Source organism: Amblyomma mixtum, chromosome 10 (genome assembly GCF_055824585.1).
Source record: "Amblyomma mixtum isolate Tamu chromosome 10, ASM5582458v1, whole genome shotgun sequence".
NCBI lineage: Eukaryota > Metazoa > Arthropoda > Arachnida > Ixodida > Ixodidae > Amblyomma > Amblyomma mixtum.
Window position 1 is genome coordinate 183416393 of NC_143021.1, and position 15276 is coordinate 183431668.

At 42.8% G+C, this 15276-nt stretch overlaps 1 long non-coding RNA gene across 3 annotated transcripts; it reads right to left on the reverse strand.

The window, feature by feature from the left end:
• Nucleotides 1–2470: 2470 nt before the first annotated feature.
• LOC149327914 (uncharacterized) lies at nt 2471–14629 on the reverse strand. Of its 3 annotated transcripts, XR_016285962.1 has the most exons (4): nt 14177–14628; nt 12996–13069; nt 11988–12061; nt 2471–2618 (listed from the first exon to the last, which is right to left on the reverse strand). It is a non-coding gene; the product is annotated as an uncharacterized LOC149327914 (long non-coding RNA). The 3 variants fall into 3 exon arrangements; XR_016285964.1 differs by lacking the exon at nt 12996–13069 and having other exon boundaries at nt 14177–14629; XR_016285963.1 differs by lacking the exon at nt 14177–14628 and having other exon boundaries at nt 12996–13212.
• Between the last annotated feature and the right edge of the window lie 647 nt (nt 14630–15276).

Below are 15276 nucleotides of genomic sequence, written 5' to 3' on the forward strand. Positions count from 1 at the left end.
GAAAGCCGTGCACAAAACCGAAAACCGAGACTTGGGGAAAGGCTGAAAAGTTCAAAAGTGTAAAATCTGAAGTACCATGGACGCACCTTTACATGGCAAAGAGCAAGAAAGGTTAAAAAAGTATAAAAAACAGGAAAAGCCTGTGGGTGCAAAACACAATAAAACACGGAAAAAACAAAAAGAGCAAGAAGATGCTTAGGTTCATAGCCACTACCAGAACATGGTTATGAAAAAAAAGACAAAATAAGGCAATGGAGTCTGAGAACCAGAAGTCTAAAGGCATACATGGGGTAAGAAATGTATCGACAAAGAATATGACTGCTAGCACTTAAAAGGCGAGCATAAAATTGCTCTAGAAGTAGCAGGCAAGAACCAAACGAAGTGCAGAATCGATGGAGGCAGATAAGAAAAAATGCTCTTTTTTTGAGAGGGCAACTGACGGTGTGCTAACACGCACGCCTTTTTGGCTGTGAATAGCAGCAGCTTCAAAGATCTCTCGGGTCAGTCGGTTTTTGTGCTTTGCTAGAACTGCTGTTTCGCCGTAGGTCGGAGAGCGGCGGCAGCAAGGGCTTCAATCGCGGCGATGAATAGCCAGATTGCCCGATTTTTTTTTATTACCGCTGTCTTGGTGATGTAGCAGTCCTTTGTTTAGGCATCTGACTGTCTGGCCGATGTACTATCTGCCGCAAGGTTAAAGAGTTGAAATAAAAGACTCTAGAAGAGCATGTGACAGGAGGATCCCGATGTCTTGTAGTGCATTCTGGAACCTTTTCGCCAGAGCCATTCACCCGCCGACAAAGACTGGAGAGGCAATGGGGGGGGGGGGGGGGTGCGAGACAGTAACTTTAACACTGGCCTTTTTTAAAATAAAATCTCTGCTTCTCCCGTAAACGAGAGTAGAGTAAGCATGAAATGTTTACGGGCCTAATGTCATCTCGGTGGACACCCGAACCGCACCGTAAAGGAAGGGAGGAACGCCACCACCCGTTCGGCGCGATGCCTTGCCCTTTGAACGCAGCGCTTCTCCCCCCGATCACGTATGACAACGAAGTGTAACGTGGCATTTATGTGCTTTTTGCACGCGTTATTAGAAATCGGAAATTATAATTCCGTGCATTATCAAACCCACAGCTCCACTGATATCTTGATAAACATTGAGAAGGCACAGGCAGCAGTTATTTTTTGTCTCGTTTGGAGACCAACCGGCGCTTGCATGCCGGTCGCGTAGGAGGGCTTAGAGAGAGTCGTTAAATCTCGTTAAGTCTCGTACGGTGGCCGGATGTTCTCGTTTCAGAGATTTCAGTGCCCGGATGAGTGGATTTCAGTGCCCGGATGATGGCTCTCGGTCTCGGCGTGACGTCACCACACTTCCGACAACTGGAGCTAAAAGCATTTCATGCTTAAAATCTCTGCCTCTCCCGTAACCGAGAGTAGAGTAAGCATGAAATGTTTACGGGCCTAATGTTATCTCGGTGGACACCCGCACCGTACAGGAAGGGAGGAACGCCACCACCCGCTCAGCGCGATGCCTTGCCATTTGGACGCAAGGTTTTTTGAGGAAAGGAAATGGCGCAGTAATTCTCTGCCATCTCGGTGGACACCCGAACCGCACCGTAATGGAAGGGAGGAACGCCACCACCCGTTCGGCGCGATGCCTTGCGCTTTGAACGCAGCGCTTCTCACCCGGGCCCCTGTGCGCCTGCGCGGCTTTGCTTCGATGCGCGAAGCCCCATAAGAGATCACGTATGACAACGAAGTGTATCGTAACATTTATGTGCTTTTTGCACGCGTTATTAGAAATCGGAAATTATAATTCCGTGCATTATCAAACCCACAGCTCCACTGATATCTTGATAAACATTGAGAAGGCACAGGCAGCAGTTATTTTTTGTCTCGTTTGGAGACCAACCGGCGCTTGCATGCCGGTCGCGTAGGAGGGCTTAGAGAGAGTCGTTAAATCTCGTTAAGTCTCGTACGGTGGCCGGATGTTCTCGTTTCAGAGATTTCAGTGCCCGGATGATGGCTCTCGGTCTCGGCGTGACGTCACCACACTTCCGACAACTGGAGCTAAAAGCATTTCATGCTTAAAATCTCTGCCTCTCCCGTAACCGAGAGTAGAGTAAGCATGAAATGTTTACGGGCCTAATGCCCTATTGGAAAAAAAGGCAATGATGTAAATATTGGAAACCAACACTGGAAACCTTGGTGGATTATGGTAATGGAAAATGCGTTGGAATGACTGGGCATGTTGGAATGCTGGGCATGTTGGAATGACTGGGCATGTTGGAATGACTGGGCATGTTGGAATGACTGGGCAGGTTGGAATGACTGGGCATGTTGGAATGACTGGTAATGTTGGAATGACTGGTAATGTTGGAATGACTGGGCATGTTGGAATGACTGGGAGATGTTGGGGCAGGGGCCATGCAGCAATGTTATGTCTGTCGCAATGAGACAGCAAATATCAAAATAGATGAAGCTCCTACAGCCAGTTTTATTTTGTGTTCATGCTCCTCTTGCTCTTCTTTAGCCACTTGTCAATGCAGCTGGGCCCCATGAAACAGCCTTGTTGATGTACCACCGGTGCATGAGGGCTTGGGAAAACTGGGCGATGCACTCTGCAGAAAAGATTGAAATGAAAGAATTAGGATCCACAAGTTTTTATTCTTGCCAGTATTAGAGTGCTAAAAAAGTAAACTCCGTATTGTGGCCACAGGAATAAAGTGAGCCTAAATCAAGAACCACTGAAGCTATTCGCACTCAAAAAGAAAAATAATTTGAGGTTCTTATTCAATATATCATATGCTCGTCATTAAGTACCATCATCAGCAGCATAACTAGCACCACTGCAAGACAAAGGCCTCTCCTATATCCCTAAACATAAGCCTGACGTGTGCCATAATGAGCAAAATAAAAAAGCCATCGTTTTTTGTCCTCTGAAGGCTTTTAGTGGGGTATTAATAAGAGGGACAATATAAAGGTAACATCAGAAGGGTGACTGCAGTAGCACAGCTGAGATGTCGCAGACGATACACTACGAAAAGAGGCATACAATCCATTGATACATCAGTTGCAAAAAATAAAAACAGCAGCAAAGAAAAGGTAAAACAAACCAGTGTCAATGCTCCAAGCGATATCACTTATTTCCATAATTTTGAGGGACCACATGCAATGAAAATGTGGTGAGGTAGAGTCACAAGCGAAGGCCATTCTATTCTCGATTTAATTATTACTAACTCTATGCAGCTGAATGCTTTTTCTGGTGTTTTATCTTGTTGTGTTAGTGACCATCTTCCTGTGTTTGCTTGCATTGAGAACGCTAGTACAATAGGAAGTAAGTCCACATCAATCACATACCAAGCTATTACAGAATCATCATTGAAATCCTTTAGGGATGCGCTCATGAAAGTATATTGGAGTAAGATAGCTGAACTTCATGATGCAAATGTTGCCTATAATACGTTTGTCGATTGCTTTAAACAGATATATCACGACTGCTTTCCTCTTGTAACACGCGTGAAAAGTCGCAGAATCCGCAAGCCATGGGTAACGCCAGAGCTTCGCGGAGAAATACAAATGAAAGACAAGCTGTACAGAAAATTTTTGAGCAGCCGGAAGGTTGAGGACCTTGCGGTATTTAAGAAATATAGGAACAAATTGACTAAAAAACTGCGGTCTACACGAACAGCCTATCACGTGTCACTTCTAGATGTTAAGAATGTTCGAAATGGTGTACTATGGTCGAGATTAAATACACTTCTGCAGCGGGACAGTTCACGCACTGCATTAACAAAATTAAATATTGATGGAAAGGAAGTTTCTGGCGTCGAACTGGCTAATGTATTCAATACTTTTTTAACGAGCTTGGCTACCCGTGCTATAACACGTGCTGCCGGATCTGACGCTTGCAAATATGTTCGAATTCAGAATGATGAAACAATTTTTCTGCAACCAGTCACGGTAGACGAAGTAGTGTCGGTGATAACAAATCTTAACAATAGCAGTAGCTGTGACATTGATGATATCCAAATACGGCCAGTCAAGCATGTAGTTGACATAATTGCTCCCATACTTGCTCACATCTTTAACATCTGTTTAGAAACTGCAGTTTTTACGGAAAAAATGCAATTAGCAAAAGTTGTTGTTCTTTACAAAAAAGGAGATCGCAACGCCCTCGCCAACTACAGACCAATCTCTATTTTGCCAGTGTTTTCGAAAGCATTTGAGAAAATGCTGCATCTAAGAATGTCAAATTTCATCCATAAATTTAACTTGCTAACACCATTTCCATTTGGCTTCTGCAAAAGCAAATCCACTGAACTTGCATTACTCCAACAAAAGGAATATATAATAAAGCAACTTGAAAACAAATCTATTGTCATTGGTGTATTTGTGGACTTCTCAAAGGCTTTTGACCTGGTAAATCATAAAATCTTACTAAATAAATTACACTACTATGGTATCCGAGAAAAAGCGCTCTCATTGTTAAGTTCTTATTTGTCGTTTAGACAGCAAGTGGTGTACATAAATGGTATACAGTCTGAACCGAAGCCGCTCTTCTACGGTGTCCCCCAAGGCAGTACGCTAGGGCCTCTACTCTTCAATATTTACCGAAACGATATTGTCAACATTAGCGATAATACAAAGTTTTCCATCTATGCAGACGATACGAGCGTATTTTTTTCGGGTGAAAATGTTCATGAACTTATCAAACAATGTAATGCCACAATGCCTCTTGAGGTCTGGTCTGCAGTTAACCTGATGCAAATAAATGAGAGTAAGACCAAAGCTGTCATATTTAGGCCGAAAAATAAAGTTATCCCACTGCACGAGAATATTATATTAAACTCGCGGGCTGTAGAAATTGTTGAGCAGTTTAAATGCCTTGGGGTCATATTTTCTGCCAGTATGTCATGGGATTATCATGTCAATTATATCTTGAAAAAAATAGCTCAAATCACTGGTGTTATAGGCCGTCTAAAATACATACTTCCCACAAAAACTAAGATGCTGGTATACAATTCAATATTCAACTCGCATTTAAACTATTGCCAGTTGGTGTGGGGCACTACAACATTCACTAACCTTGAACGTATTCATTTAATGCAAAAAAGATATCTCCGAAATGCATATAATTTACCGTTACGACATCCCAGTGCAGCTTTCTTTTGTCATTCCAGAGTTATTAAAGCACATAATCTTTATAAATATCGCCTCAGTGTTACTTTTAAAACAGAAATCAAGAAGAATGTAACAAATCTTAAAAATTTTGCAGAACTAAGGAAAAAAGAATCAGTCTATCCAACAAGACGTGGCGAAGAATGGACAGTGCCAACACCTCGACTAAATCTTGGTAGGGAATGCCTTCAGTACACACTTCCATCTCTTCTAAATAGGTATATCCACATTAACCTCGATTTGTTTTCTTTTTCACGTCATGAACTACATAATTTGTTTTTGCATAACATTGTTTAAGTTTCATTATGTATACATATTGCTGTTTCGTGTATTCTCCGGTGCTTCCTTGATGTGCTTGTTTTTTAAAATTGTATAAACTCTTGTGTTGCCTCCCTGTCAATAATAAGGATTGTAGACTCGTCAAGCTGCCCAAGGGCAGCTTTTTTCTACGATTCCTCCATCTGTAGTGCTAGATGGGAAATAAACTTTGATTTGATTTATTCTTCAATGGGAACAGGAAAAATTTCTTGATTTAGTTGTGATGGCATCCTGGTCTGAAGCGGGGCAGCAACATTTAACATTAAGTTGTGGAAAAGTATTGTAGAGTATATGGAACACACCTAAACGAGCGTTTCCCCTTTTATGCAGTGATGTCTGGTGGTCAAATGAGATGACTGATTACACATATGCTGTACCAAGTGTCGCTGTTGGATTAAAGGGAGTTGGTGGCGTAGCATCAAACAGTTTGGTGCAAAATTGAAAGAGCTAGGGAATACTTCAGTTTGGAATCAATAAAATTTTTATGCATAAACTGCGCAGCATGGCAAGAGCACACAGATCATGACATCTCCTGATAAACCCGAGTGCCCTTGTGGTGCCAGCAGCATGTATCGTGACATGCTCCAAGTATGTGGGGCTGCATCTGGTTAAGGTTTCTCCATACCATTAACCCTAGAGGTGGGAAAGGAGGTCAATACGTTGTGACAAAACAATGCAGACAAGACAAGGACAACGAAGGAATAAATATGATGGCATGAGTGCTGACTATCGCCAATGTGTATTGGAAACCACGTCAAAATATATACACTGTGGCCTAAAAAAAACAACGAACAAAGGGCACCTTGTGTCAACCACATTGCATGAGTGTAAAACAAAACAAAAACTGACAAAGAAGCATTTAAGAGCATGAACTCTTCCTTAGGAAGCGTAAAGAAGGTGTGCTAACACAGTGATTACGGTTTTTTTTTAAATTTCAGTGGCCTCGATTATCTCACGCACAAACTTTTCTGTGTCTGTCAGGCAAAATGCAGAACATGAATTCCGGTTCACAGCGTTTAGGATCTGGCAAACAATTGCAATTGCGACAGTGAATCATCAAAGTTCTCCCGCAAGCTTTGTTCACATCGTCGTGGTGGTCTTTTAAACCTCTCAGTGACACACTTGCCTGTTTTCCCACTGTAAACATAGCCGCATTTCAAGGCGTTCGAACACACTATGTCTTCTGTGCAGTGCACGAAGAGACTCTGATGGATAATCTCGGTTGACTACAGGTACTGAAACTTCATAGGGTTAGAAAAACAATATCGACGCCAACTCGACTGCCTATTTAACCGGTGCGACCAATGTGCGATGTAGAGAAAGGTACGTACAAACTTCCTTTTGGGAGTTACAGTCTCGACGGGGGCACAAAAAGAATGTTTCAACTTCTGCTTAAAGAAATCGGCTAAAGACACTGACAAAGGTTCTAAATATCCAGTAAAGAACAAACGGCATATGAGCTGGGCAAAACTGGATGTCATGGCAATCAAACAAGATTTCATTAAGGAATTTTTGAAGCAAAGGTTAGTGACACCTCTTGACCAGCTTAGACTGAACCGAAGAAAATGGTAAAAGTAGCTTGTTTTCCCTTGGCTCGTAAGCCCAACAAGTGTAACCACCCAAGATTGAGATCCAATAAATGTGATGACATATTATCCTCTATAATTTCAGTGGTGATTCAAAGTGGACTGAGGCTTTGACTGAACTCCTCTCTCACCTTAGACAATGCTTCGTCAGGATTGGAGATCCTGCAATAAGCCACGTAACAGCGGCGCTAATAGTTTTTTTTGCAAAAACAAGCTATTCTGAAATGTAATAAAGGTGGACTGAAGGTATGAGCTTAAAAGTGCGACAAAATTATTCACCAAAAACGCCTGAGACGTTTGGAATGCCACTGCTCCATTTAGGTTAATGAATTCTTCAACACATTATTGATCCTGATTGAGGGATGGCGTAATATAAATCCTTGATGTCAACATAGCACCCCATGAAACTGGTGCGAGAGTTATTGTGTAGAAACTGCGTTACTTTCTCTGCAGATCTTACACGAGAGGAGTCATCAATGCTCAGCAACTTAATTTTATGTCGCAAAGAGAAGGCGATTTGTTTCTGACAGGTTCCATTCTCTTAAACTACAACCCTCAAGGAGCAGTCACCTTTATGGGTCTTTGCGGTAAAGAAGATAGCTGGACAATTTTTCTTACTGAAGTTGATGGCATTAGCCTGATGGTTAAACTCTAGATTGTTAATGTTTCTTGGCACTGGACTTTGCTTTTAACAAATCAGATAGTAAGTGGCACTCAAATTCAGAATACACTGCATCTGTGGCCTTGGACTGACAGGCGCCTTTCGATACGACCACAAAACCACCGTTTATCAGCAGTTGAAAGCAAGAGGGCCCACCCTCTTAAATACGACACAGTTCGGCCTGTGGGCAAGTTCCTAAAGAGGGTTCAAACCGTGACACTGCATCAAAACATCCCGAAGCACACCTGTCACACTCAGGTCTGTGCGTGGAAAAGGCAACTCGTCAAACCATGGCAAGCATCTCCACAATAGTTATCTTCGGAGGAACGGAAAATTTTGGTCCATAAGCACTTCAAGGACCAGACGAGGCAGCGACTCCAAGCTGAAGGTGTGCACCTTGTTGTCAAACTCTTGTGCCTGAAAACAAGCCAGGGAGTGGCTGGTTGACGGTGTCACGCACCGTTGACCAGGTGAAAGCCATCTGGAATGCCACTTTGCAGCCACTTTGCGCTCACTAGCCCGGAGCAGAGAAGCCAAGGCACGAGTGTCTGAAAACAAGGTGCACAATGTCGACACTGAGTTGCTGCCTCGTCTGCTGCTTGAAGCATATACGGGCCAAAATTTGCCATTGTTCCTTCGAAGAGGACTATTCTGGAGCTGTTTGCCATACTTTGACGTCTTGCCTTCCTGTGCCTGGACCTGAGCGTGACAGGTGTGTTTCAGGGGGCGTTGGTTGATGGGGTGTCGTGGTTTGAACCATGCCAGAAACTTGCCCGCAGGCTGAACTGTAACGGGTTTAAGACGGTGGGCCCTATCGCATTCAACTGCTGATAAAGAAGGTGGTTTTGTGGTCATGTCTAAAGGCGTCTTTCTGTCCAAGGCAACGGAGGCAGTTAATTCTGAGTTCAAGTGTCACACAACAGCTGATTTGTTAATAGCAATGTCCAGAGCCAAGAAACTATGTAATAATCTAAAGTTGAACCATCTGGCTAATGTATCAACTTCAGCAAGAAACTAGCAGAGGTGCCAATGAGAGGTCAAAAGACCACCGTTACGATGTGAACAAAGCTAGCAGGGGGAATCTGATGTTTCATTGTCGCGACTGCGATCGTTTGCCACATCCTTTATGCTGTGAGGCGTAATTTCTCGTGCTGCATTGTGATAGACAGACACAGAAAAGTTTGTGCATGAGATGATCGAGGCCACTGAAATTGTAGAAAAAATGCAATCAATGTGTTAACACACCTTCTTTATCGCTCCCTAAGAAAGAGTTCATGCTCTTAAATGCTTCATATTCAACTTTAGTTTTGTTTTTGACAGATCCAAAGTGAATGTTACAAGGCACCCTTTCTTCATTCTTTTTTTAGGCCACAGTGTATATATTTTGATGTGCTTTCCAATAAACCTTCTTGAAAGTCAGCACTCGCACCGTCGCATTCCTTCCTCATCTTTCTCTTCTTTGCGCTGTTTTGACATAATGAATTACAAACAAGCCCATTCATCCGTCTTGCAAAAGTCAATACAGTCAGAGTAGCTGAGATAGTTGGGGCATCCTTCAGAATAATGCAGTCATAAAGACAAGGTTGGGACATAAAGACAAAGACTGTTATTGAATGGCTAATATTAATGTACTTTAGTAATGTGCTTGGTTTGGTTTATGGGGGTTTAACATCCCAAAGTGACTCAGGATGAGGGACGCCTTATGATTTTGCATATTGATATGCTGGGCTTCATAAGAGAAGAAGTACAAGTTTTTTAAGGCCAGCCGTAGAACAGGAAGCAATGAATCTACACTAATATCAAAGAATGAAGGCTCAAGCATGAGAGTGTAGCTAAAAGGTTATAATGACAAACATGAAAAGCTTTGGAGAAATTCAAGTCGATGACACTTGCCTAAAATAAAGAATCTAAATTTGGGTGAAAATCTGTTGTGAATTCAAAAAGTTGGATTGCACATTAGTAAAGAGAATGGGAGCCGTGATGAGTGGTATAGAAATATTAGTTTGAATTATGGTGGCAAGTAATATGCGGACTCATTTCGTGCTCTAACAGTTCATGCAAAATGCACATCAATAAAATAGGAGAACAGTTTGGGGATCAGAACGGTTTCCAGCCTTAATTATTGACAGGTCAGCTTCAGGTTGTCAGGGATAGAACCAAGAGGTTTGGATTGGCTAACAATTATTGGTAAAATCTGTCTTCAGATATCCTCAGTAGTTTAAAGTATGTCAGAAGGCTTCTCACACAGCCCTCAGGTACTCGAAAGCTTGTGCTTATCAATGACTTTCGAGACATGATGAGAAGCAATGGTTAATGCAGTGAAATGGGTAACAAATAACTGATTTTTCTGAAGAAAGTGCCCATGGAATATGCTGTCAAACAAATTCCCAAGGATCCTTCAATTAAGCCCAAAATGACAGTTTATGGGTAGCCACTTTGTTATAACCATCACATACAAAAAAAGAGACACCAGAAGCCCTCCTTATTCACTGAAAACAAGGGAGAATTATGAGACATCATTCCGGCACACAAAATCACACGGATGAAGAGAGTAGACTCCATGGACACCATATTTCAACTGAGGTTTATTCCACAACACAGGCTTTTTATGTGCAAAGGGGTACTAGTGATCCCTGGGGCTGAAAAGTATTTCCGCCACCAGATAACAATTATTCAGGACGGCAAAAACCAAAACACAAAAAACATAGGGGTAAAGGTATCTTGCCACTCACATTAAACACATCGGCACGCCTATGCATCACCTACCTGGCTGACCCAACAAACATATTTGCCTCCAGATAATCTATTTCTTTTTCTGGAGCGCTGCAGAAGGGCTGCTGACGTAATTCTCTTTTTCAACAGAGATACAAAAGGCTTAAAAAATTTCCCAGCCCTTTCAAGTGCTAAACTTGCACAAGGCATGTGTTTCTTTCAAAAACGCCTTGCATGCTCGCTTGTGCAAGCAAAGGCGAATGTGCTCAGCTAAATGACCTCTGCCACTTAATGAATCAGCTGTCCTGCAATGTTCAAGCAAGCGTTCATTGATGCAAGCCTCGTCTGTCTAATGTAATGTTTGCCACAGGCAAGGAGGATGCTGTACACCATGTCAACCTCATGTTTAACGAGGGGTTTGGTGTGCTTAGTTTTGTAGGCAGGCTTTTTCGTAACGTCATTTATCAGGTGGCACATGCATCCCAGCTTTCCCAAGCTGAAAATACGACATGTACATCGTGTTTGTCACTGGCCTTCTTGAGGCGGTGTGACACCTGATGGCAATAGGGCACAATGACAGGTCACTGTTGCGAATGTGCGTTGTCTTCCGGCTTGCGCTGCCCAGCACACTTCATCTCTCGAACCTGGCTTTCTACCACTAAGGCTACAATTTCTCCTGTGAAAACTGCCTGCTCCAGTCTCCTTACTTGCGCATTGATGCTGTCACAGAGTCGTGACAGCGTCAATGTCGAAGTAAGGCGACTGGAGCAGGCAGGCAGAAAAAGAAATAGATTATCTCAACGCAAATGTGTGTTGGGTCAGCCAGGTAGGCAATGTTTAGTCACGCCAATGCATTCAACTTGAGTGACAAGCTAACCTTACGCCTATGTTTTTGTTTTTGCAACATTGAATAATTGTTACCTGGTCGAGGAAACACTTTTCAGCCACAGGGGTCACTAGTACCACTTTGCATGTAAAAAGCTCATGTTGTGGAATCAACCTCAGTTGAAGTATGGGGTCTATGGAGTCTACTCTCTTCGTTCATGTGTTTTTGTACACTGGAATGATGTCTCATAATTCTACCCAGAACCAATTAGCTCAGCTCTCCATGCTTAGCAAAAACAAGGCAGCAGTAATGAAACCAGTTCTCATGTGTGCACTTTTTCTTTTACATCTGTGACCTGCGATGAGTGGCATAAAAACACATATTTAAGTTAACACACATGCATCATAATGTTAATATTCGTAGTCAAATAGTATCACATAATGCAGCCAAGAACATGCAGACATTTCGCACTTCATGCATAGAATGCAACGGTTAAAAGACGAGCAATATTGAATGTAAAACTTCAAATGGCCTGCAACCGGCCCATTCTGACAGCCAACTAATATTACTCATATAAACATGTAAACATATCAGGCCAGAGCAATCCAAACTGCTCCAAGCAGTAGCATTAAGGAAAAGAGCAATGAAAGTAAGAGAACATTTCATGGCAACCACAAGAACAAAGCACAATGCAGTAACAACTTACAACACAGCTTTTGACTTCATCTGGTGGCCACAAAATCCATGCCATTGACTCGGACTGGAAGACAGATGTGCCACCTGCAGATACCAATTTTCCATTATCACTATGACAGGAGTACAAAAACAAGCATGCGAACTCGGTCCAACAGTGAATATCACATGAATGTAAAAAGATCACGAAAAATATACTTGCCCAAGTATACGCAAATATACTTGCCCAAGTATACGCCTCAATACAAAGGAAAACCACCCTGTTTAAAATGCATCAGTTCCCCTAGCACTAGTAAAGGAATCTTGCTATGAGCAAAACAAATCTGCGTTCGAAAGCGTAGATAAACATCGTAATAACTGAGACAATTATTGCGTCACTTGTTTTCCTCAGAAACCAATTTTCAAACAGCAGAGTGATCGAAATGCAAGATCCTATACTCTGGGTAGCCAGAAACGCTATCGGTATCATAAAAAAAAAATCTTCACATACTCATTTAAAAATTAGATCCTGACGGCCGGAAATTAACTTTCGTTGGTAACTGCAACCTGAGACAGTGCTTTCTTTATAGTGGGGTTTGAATTCAGATGCGGAAAATGGGCACTGATCGTATTGGAGGGTTCCGGATTAATTTAGACCACCTAGAATTTCTTAACGTGAGCTGACATCGCACAGCACAGGGGCATTCTTTTTTTCATTTCACCTAAATCGAAATGCGGCTACTGCCATCAGGATCGACCCCACGACCTAAGGTTCAACAGTCTAGGGCCAAGCAAAAACCGCGGCGAATAAAAAGTGTTTCAATCCCCCTCAAAGTGCTAACGCTATCTTGAAAGACAATCATACATTTTACACACAGCCAAAGTGCCGGTCCTTGAAACGTGCGCGGTGGTGTGAACAAGCATGGGCTCTGCAGAGCAATCCAAACTGCTCCAAGCAGTAGCATTAAGGAAAAGAGCAATGAAAGTAAGAGAACATTTCATGGCAACCACAAGAACAAAGCACAATGCAGTAACAACTTACAACACAGCTTTTGACTTCATCTGGTGGCCACAAAATCCATGCCATTGACTCGGACTGGAAGACAGATGTGCCACCTGCAGATACCAATTTTCCATTATCACTATGACAGGAGTACAAAAACAAGCATGCGAACTCGGTCCAACAGTGAATATCACATGAATGTAAAAAGATCACGAAAAATATACTTGCCCAAGTATACGCAAATATACTTGCCCAAGTATACGCCTCAATACAAAGTAAAACTACCCTGTTTAAAATGCATCAGTTCCCCTAGCACTAGTAAAGGAATCTTGCTATGAGCAAAACAAATCTGCGTTCGAAAGCGTAGATAAACATCGTAATAACTGAGACAATTATTGCGTCACTTGTTTTCCTCAGAAACCAATTTTCAAACAGCAGAGTGATCGAAATGCAAGATCCTATACTCTGGGTAGCCAGAAACGCTATCGGTATCATAAAAAAAAAAATCTTCACATACTCACTTAAAAATTAGATCCTGACGGCCGGAAATTAACTTTCGTTGGTAACTGCAACCTGGGACAGTGCTTTCTTTATAGTGGGGTTTGAATTCAGATGCGGAAAATGGGCACTGATCGTATTGGAGGGTTCCGGATTAATTTAGACCACCTAGAATTTCTTAACGTGAGCTGACATCGCACAGCACAGGGGCATTCTTTTTTTCATTTCACCTAAATCGAAATGCGGCTACTGCCATCAGGATCGACCCCACGACCTAAGGTTCAACAGTCTAGGGCCAAGCAAAAACCGCGGCGAATAAAAAGTGTTTCAATCCCCCTCAAAGTGCTAACGCTATCTTGAAAGACAATCATACATTTTACGCACAGCCAAAGTGCCGGTCCTTGAAACGTGCGCGGTGGTGTGAACAAGCATGGGCAGAAACGCGTAGAACGAGGCATATACGAGGACAAATCTGTGCTCAACAAGAAACAAAACGCGCAAACATGCGCATACCAAAATCATGCAAAGCTAGCGCACGCACGGTCGCATCCCCTTCGCCAAAACAAGTACCGACAGCGACAATTCTTGGCAGAGCAACTCACCGCGGCGACAACAAAAGCGCCTTAAACGCTTTTTATAGCATTGAACACGAATACTGCAGCAGTACGACAGGTCACCGTTCCAGCATTATATGCTTCGGATAATGCACGAGTACTGCTTACCTTTTCAGATGATTGCGTAGTCGTGCAGAACGCTGTTTGCCTTCGTGTCACGGGCACTACACCAACCAGTGAGATTTCAGCACGAGTGCTACGTAGCCGGCACTCTCTACCACGTAGTCACACAGAAGAAAATATTCCGGGCCTTATTTGGAACATTTCCACCGCGACACTGCCCGCGCGTCTTTGTGCCTGGACACCCATCCTGGACTACACAAAGAAGCGCACAGACTGAAAAGTTAGAGAGACCAGAAAAATGACACTTTGCCTCGAATAGGCTACGTCGACAGCACTGCGCGATTGTGCACCCTTGAGCAAGAAGAAACACACGCAAACCACAACACAGTTCACGACGGCTCACAATCCAAGTAGCGAATTGTAGCAAGCGCCGAAGCGCGATGCACGCGACGCAGCACCCGAACCGCCATGAGGGTTATACAGAAAAACAGCTACCGGCAGCCACCTGGCGGTGACAACCAGTTCTTGTTTCGGTTTCGTTGTGAAAAAGCTTGTATCCTACTTTTTATTTTATTTTTGGTATTTTTATTGGGTATTCAGCCGTATCGGCATCCACAGAAATTGCAGCGATTGCGAGCAATTACCACTGGTAGAAACGCGCGAATTAACGACCTGTTGCTTGCGCTGCGGTTGAAAAATGCCTGAGTTCTCACGGCAGTATGGCTTGCTGCTTTGCTCATTCACGAAATTACATGCCGATTTCTGTTTGTATGGGGAAGTTTTTTTTTATATTGATAGGAGATCAGCAAGGCTAACAAAATACCCAACGTAGCAGTCGTAGAGAGTAGGTTGTCGTAAAAACATGGTGACGCTGTTTGATCGGCAGCACGACGTGAGAGGCGGCAGCGTTGAAACGCGCGTCGAGAGAACAACCTCCACGGTATATGCTTTCTTGAGACTACAGTGAAGGTGTGCATTTTTTATAGTGGAGTTCTCTCATCCAACGTGAAAACCAAATCAATTCTTAGTATGAAATATGCTGTGTAATTTATATCCTCATATTGAGTTTATATATATCTGCATTTCTATTTTGAAAAACAGTGTTGTACTGGTAATTGTGTACCGAGGTGCATGTATAAGAGTGC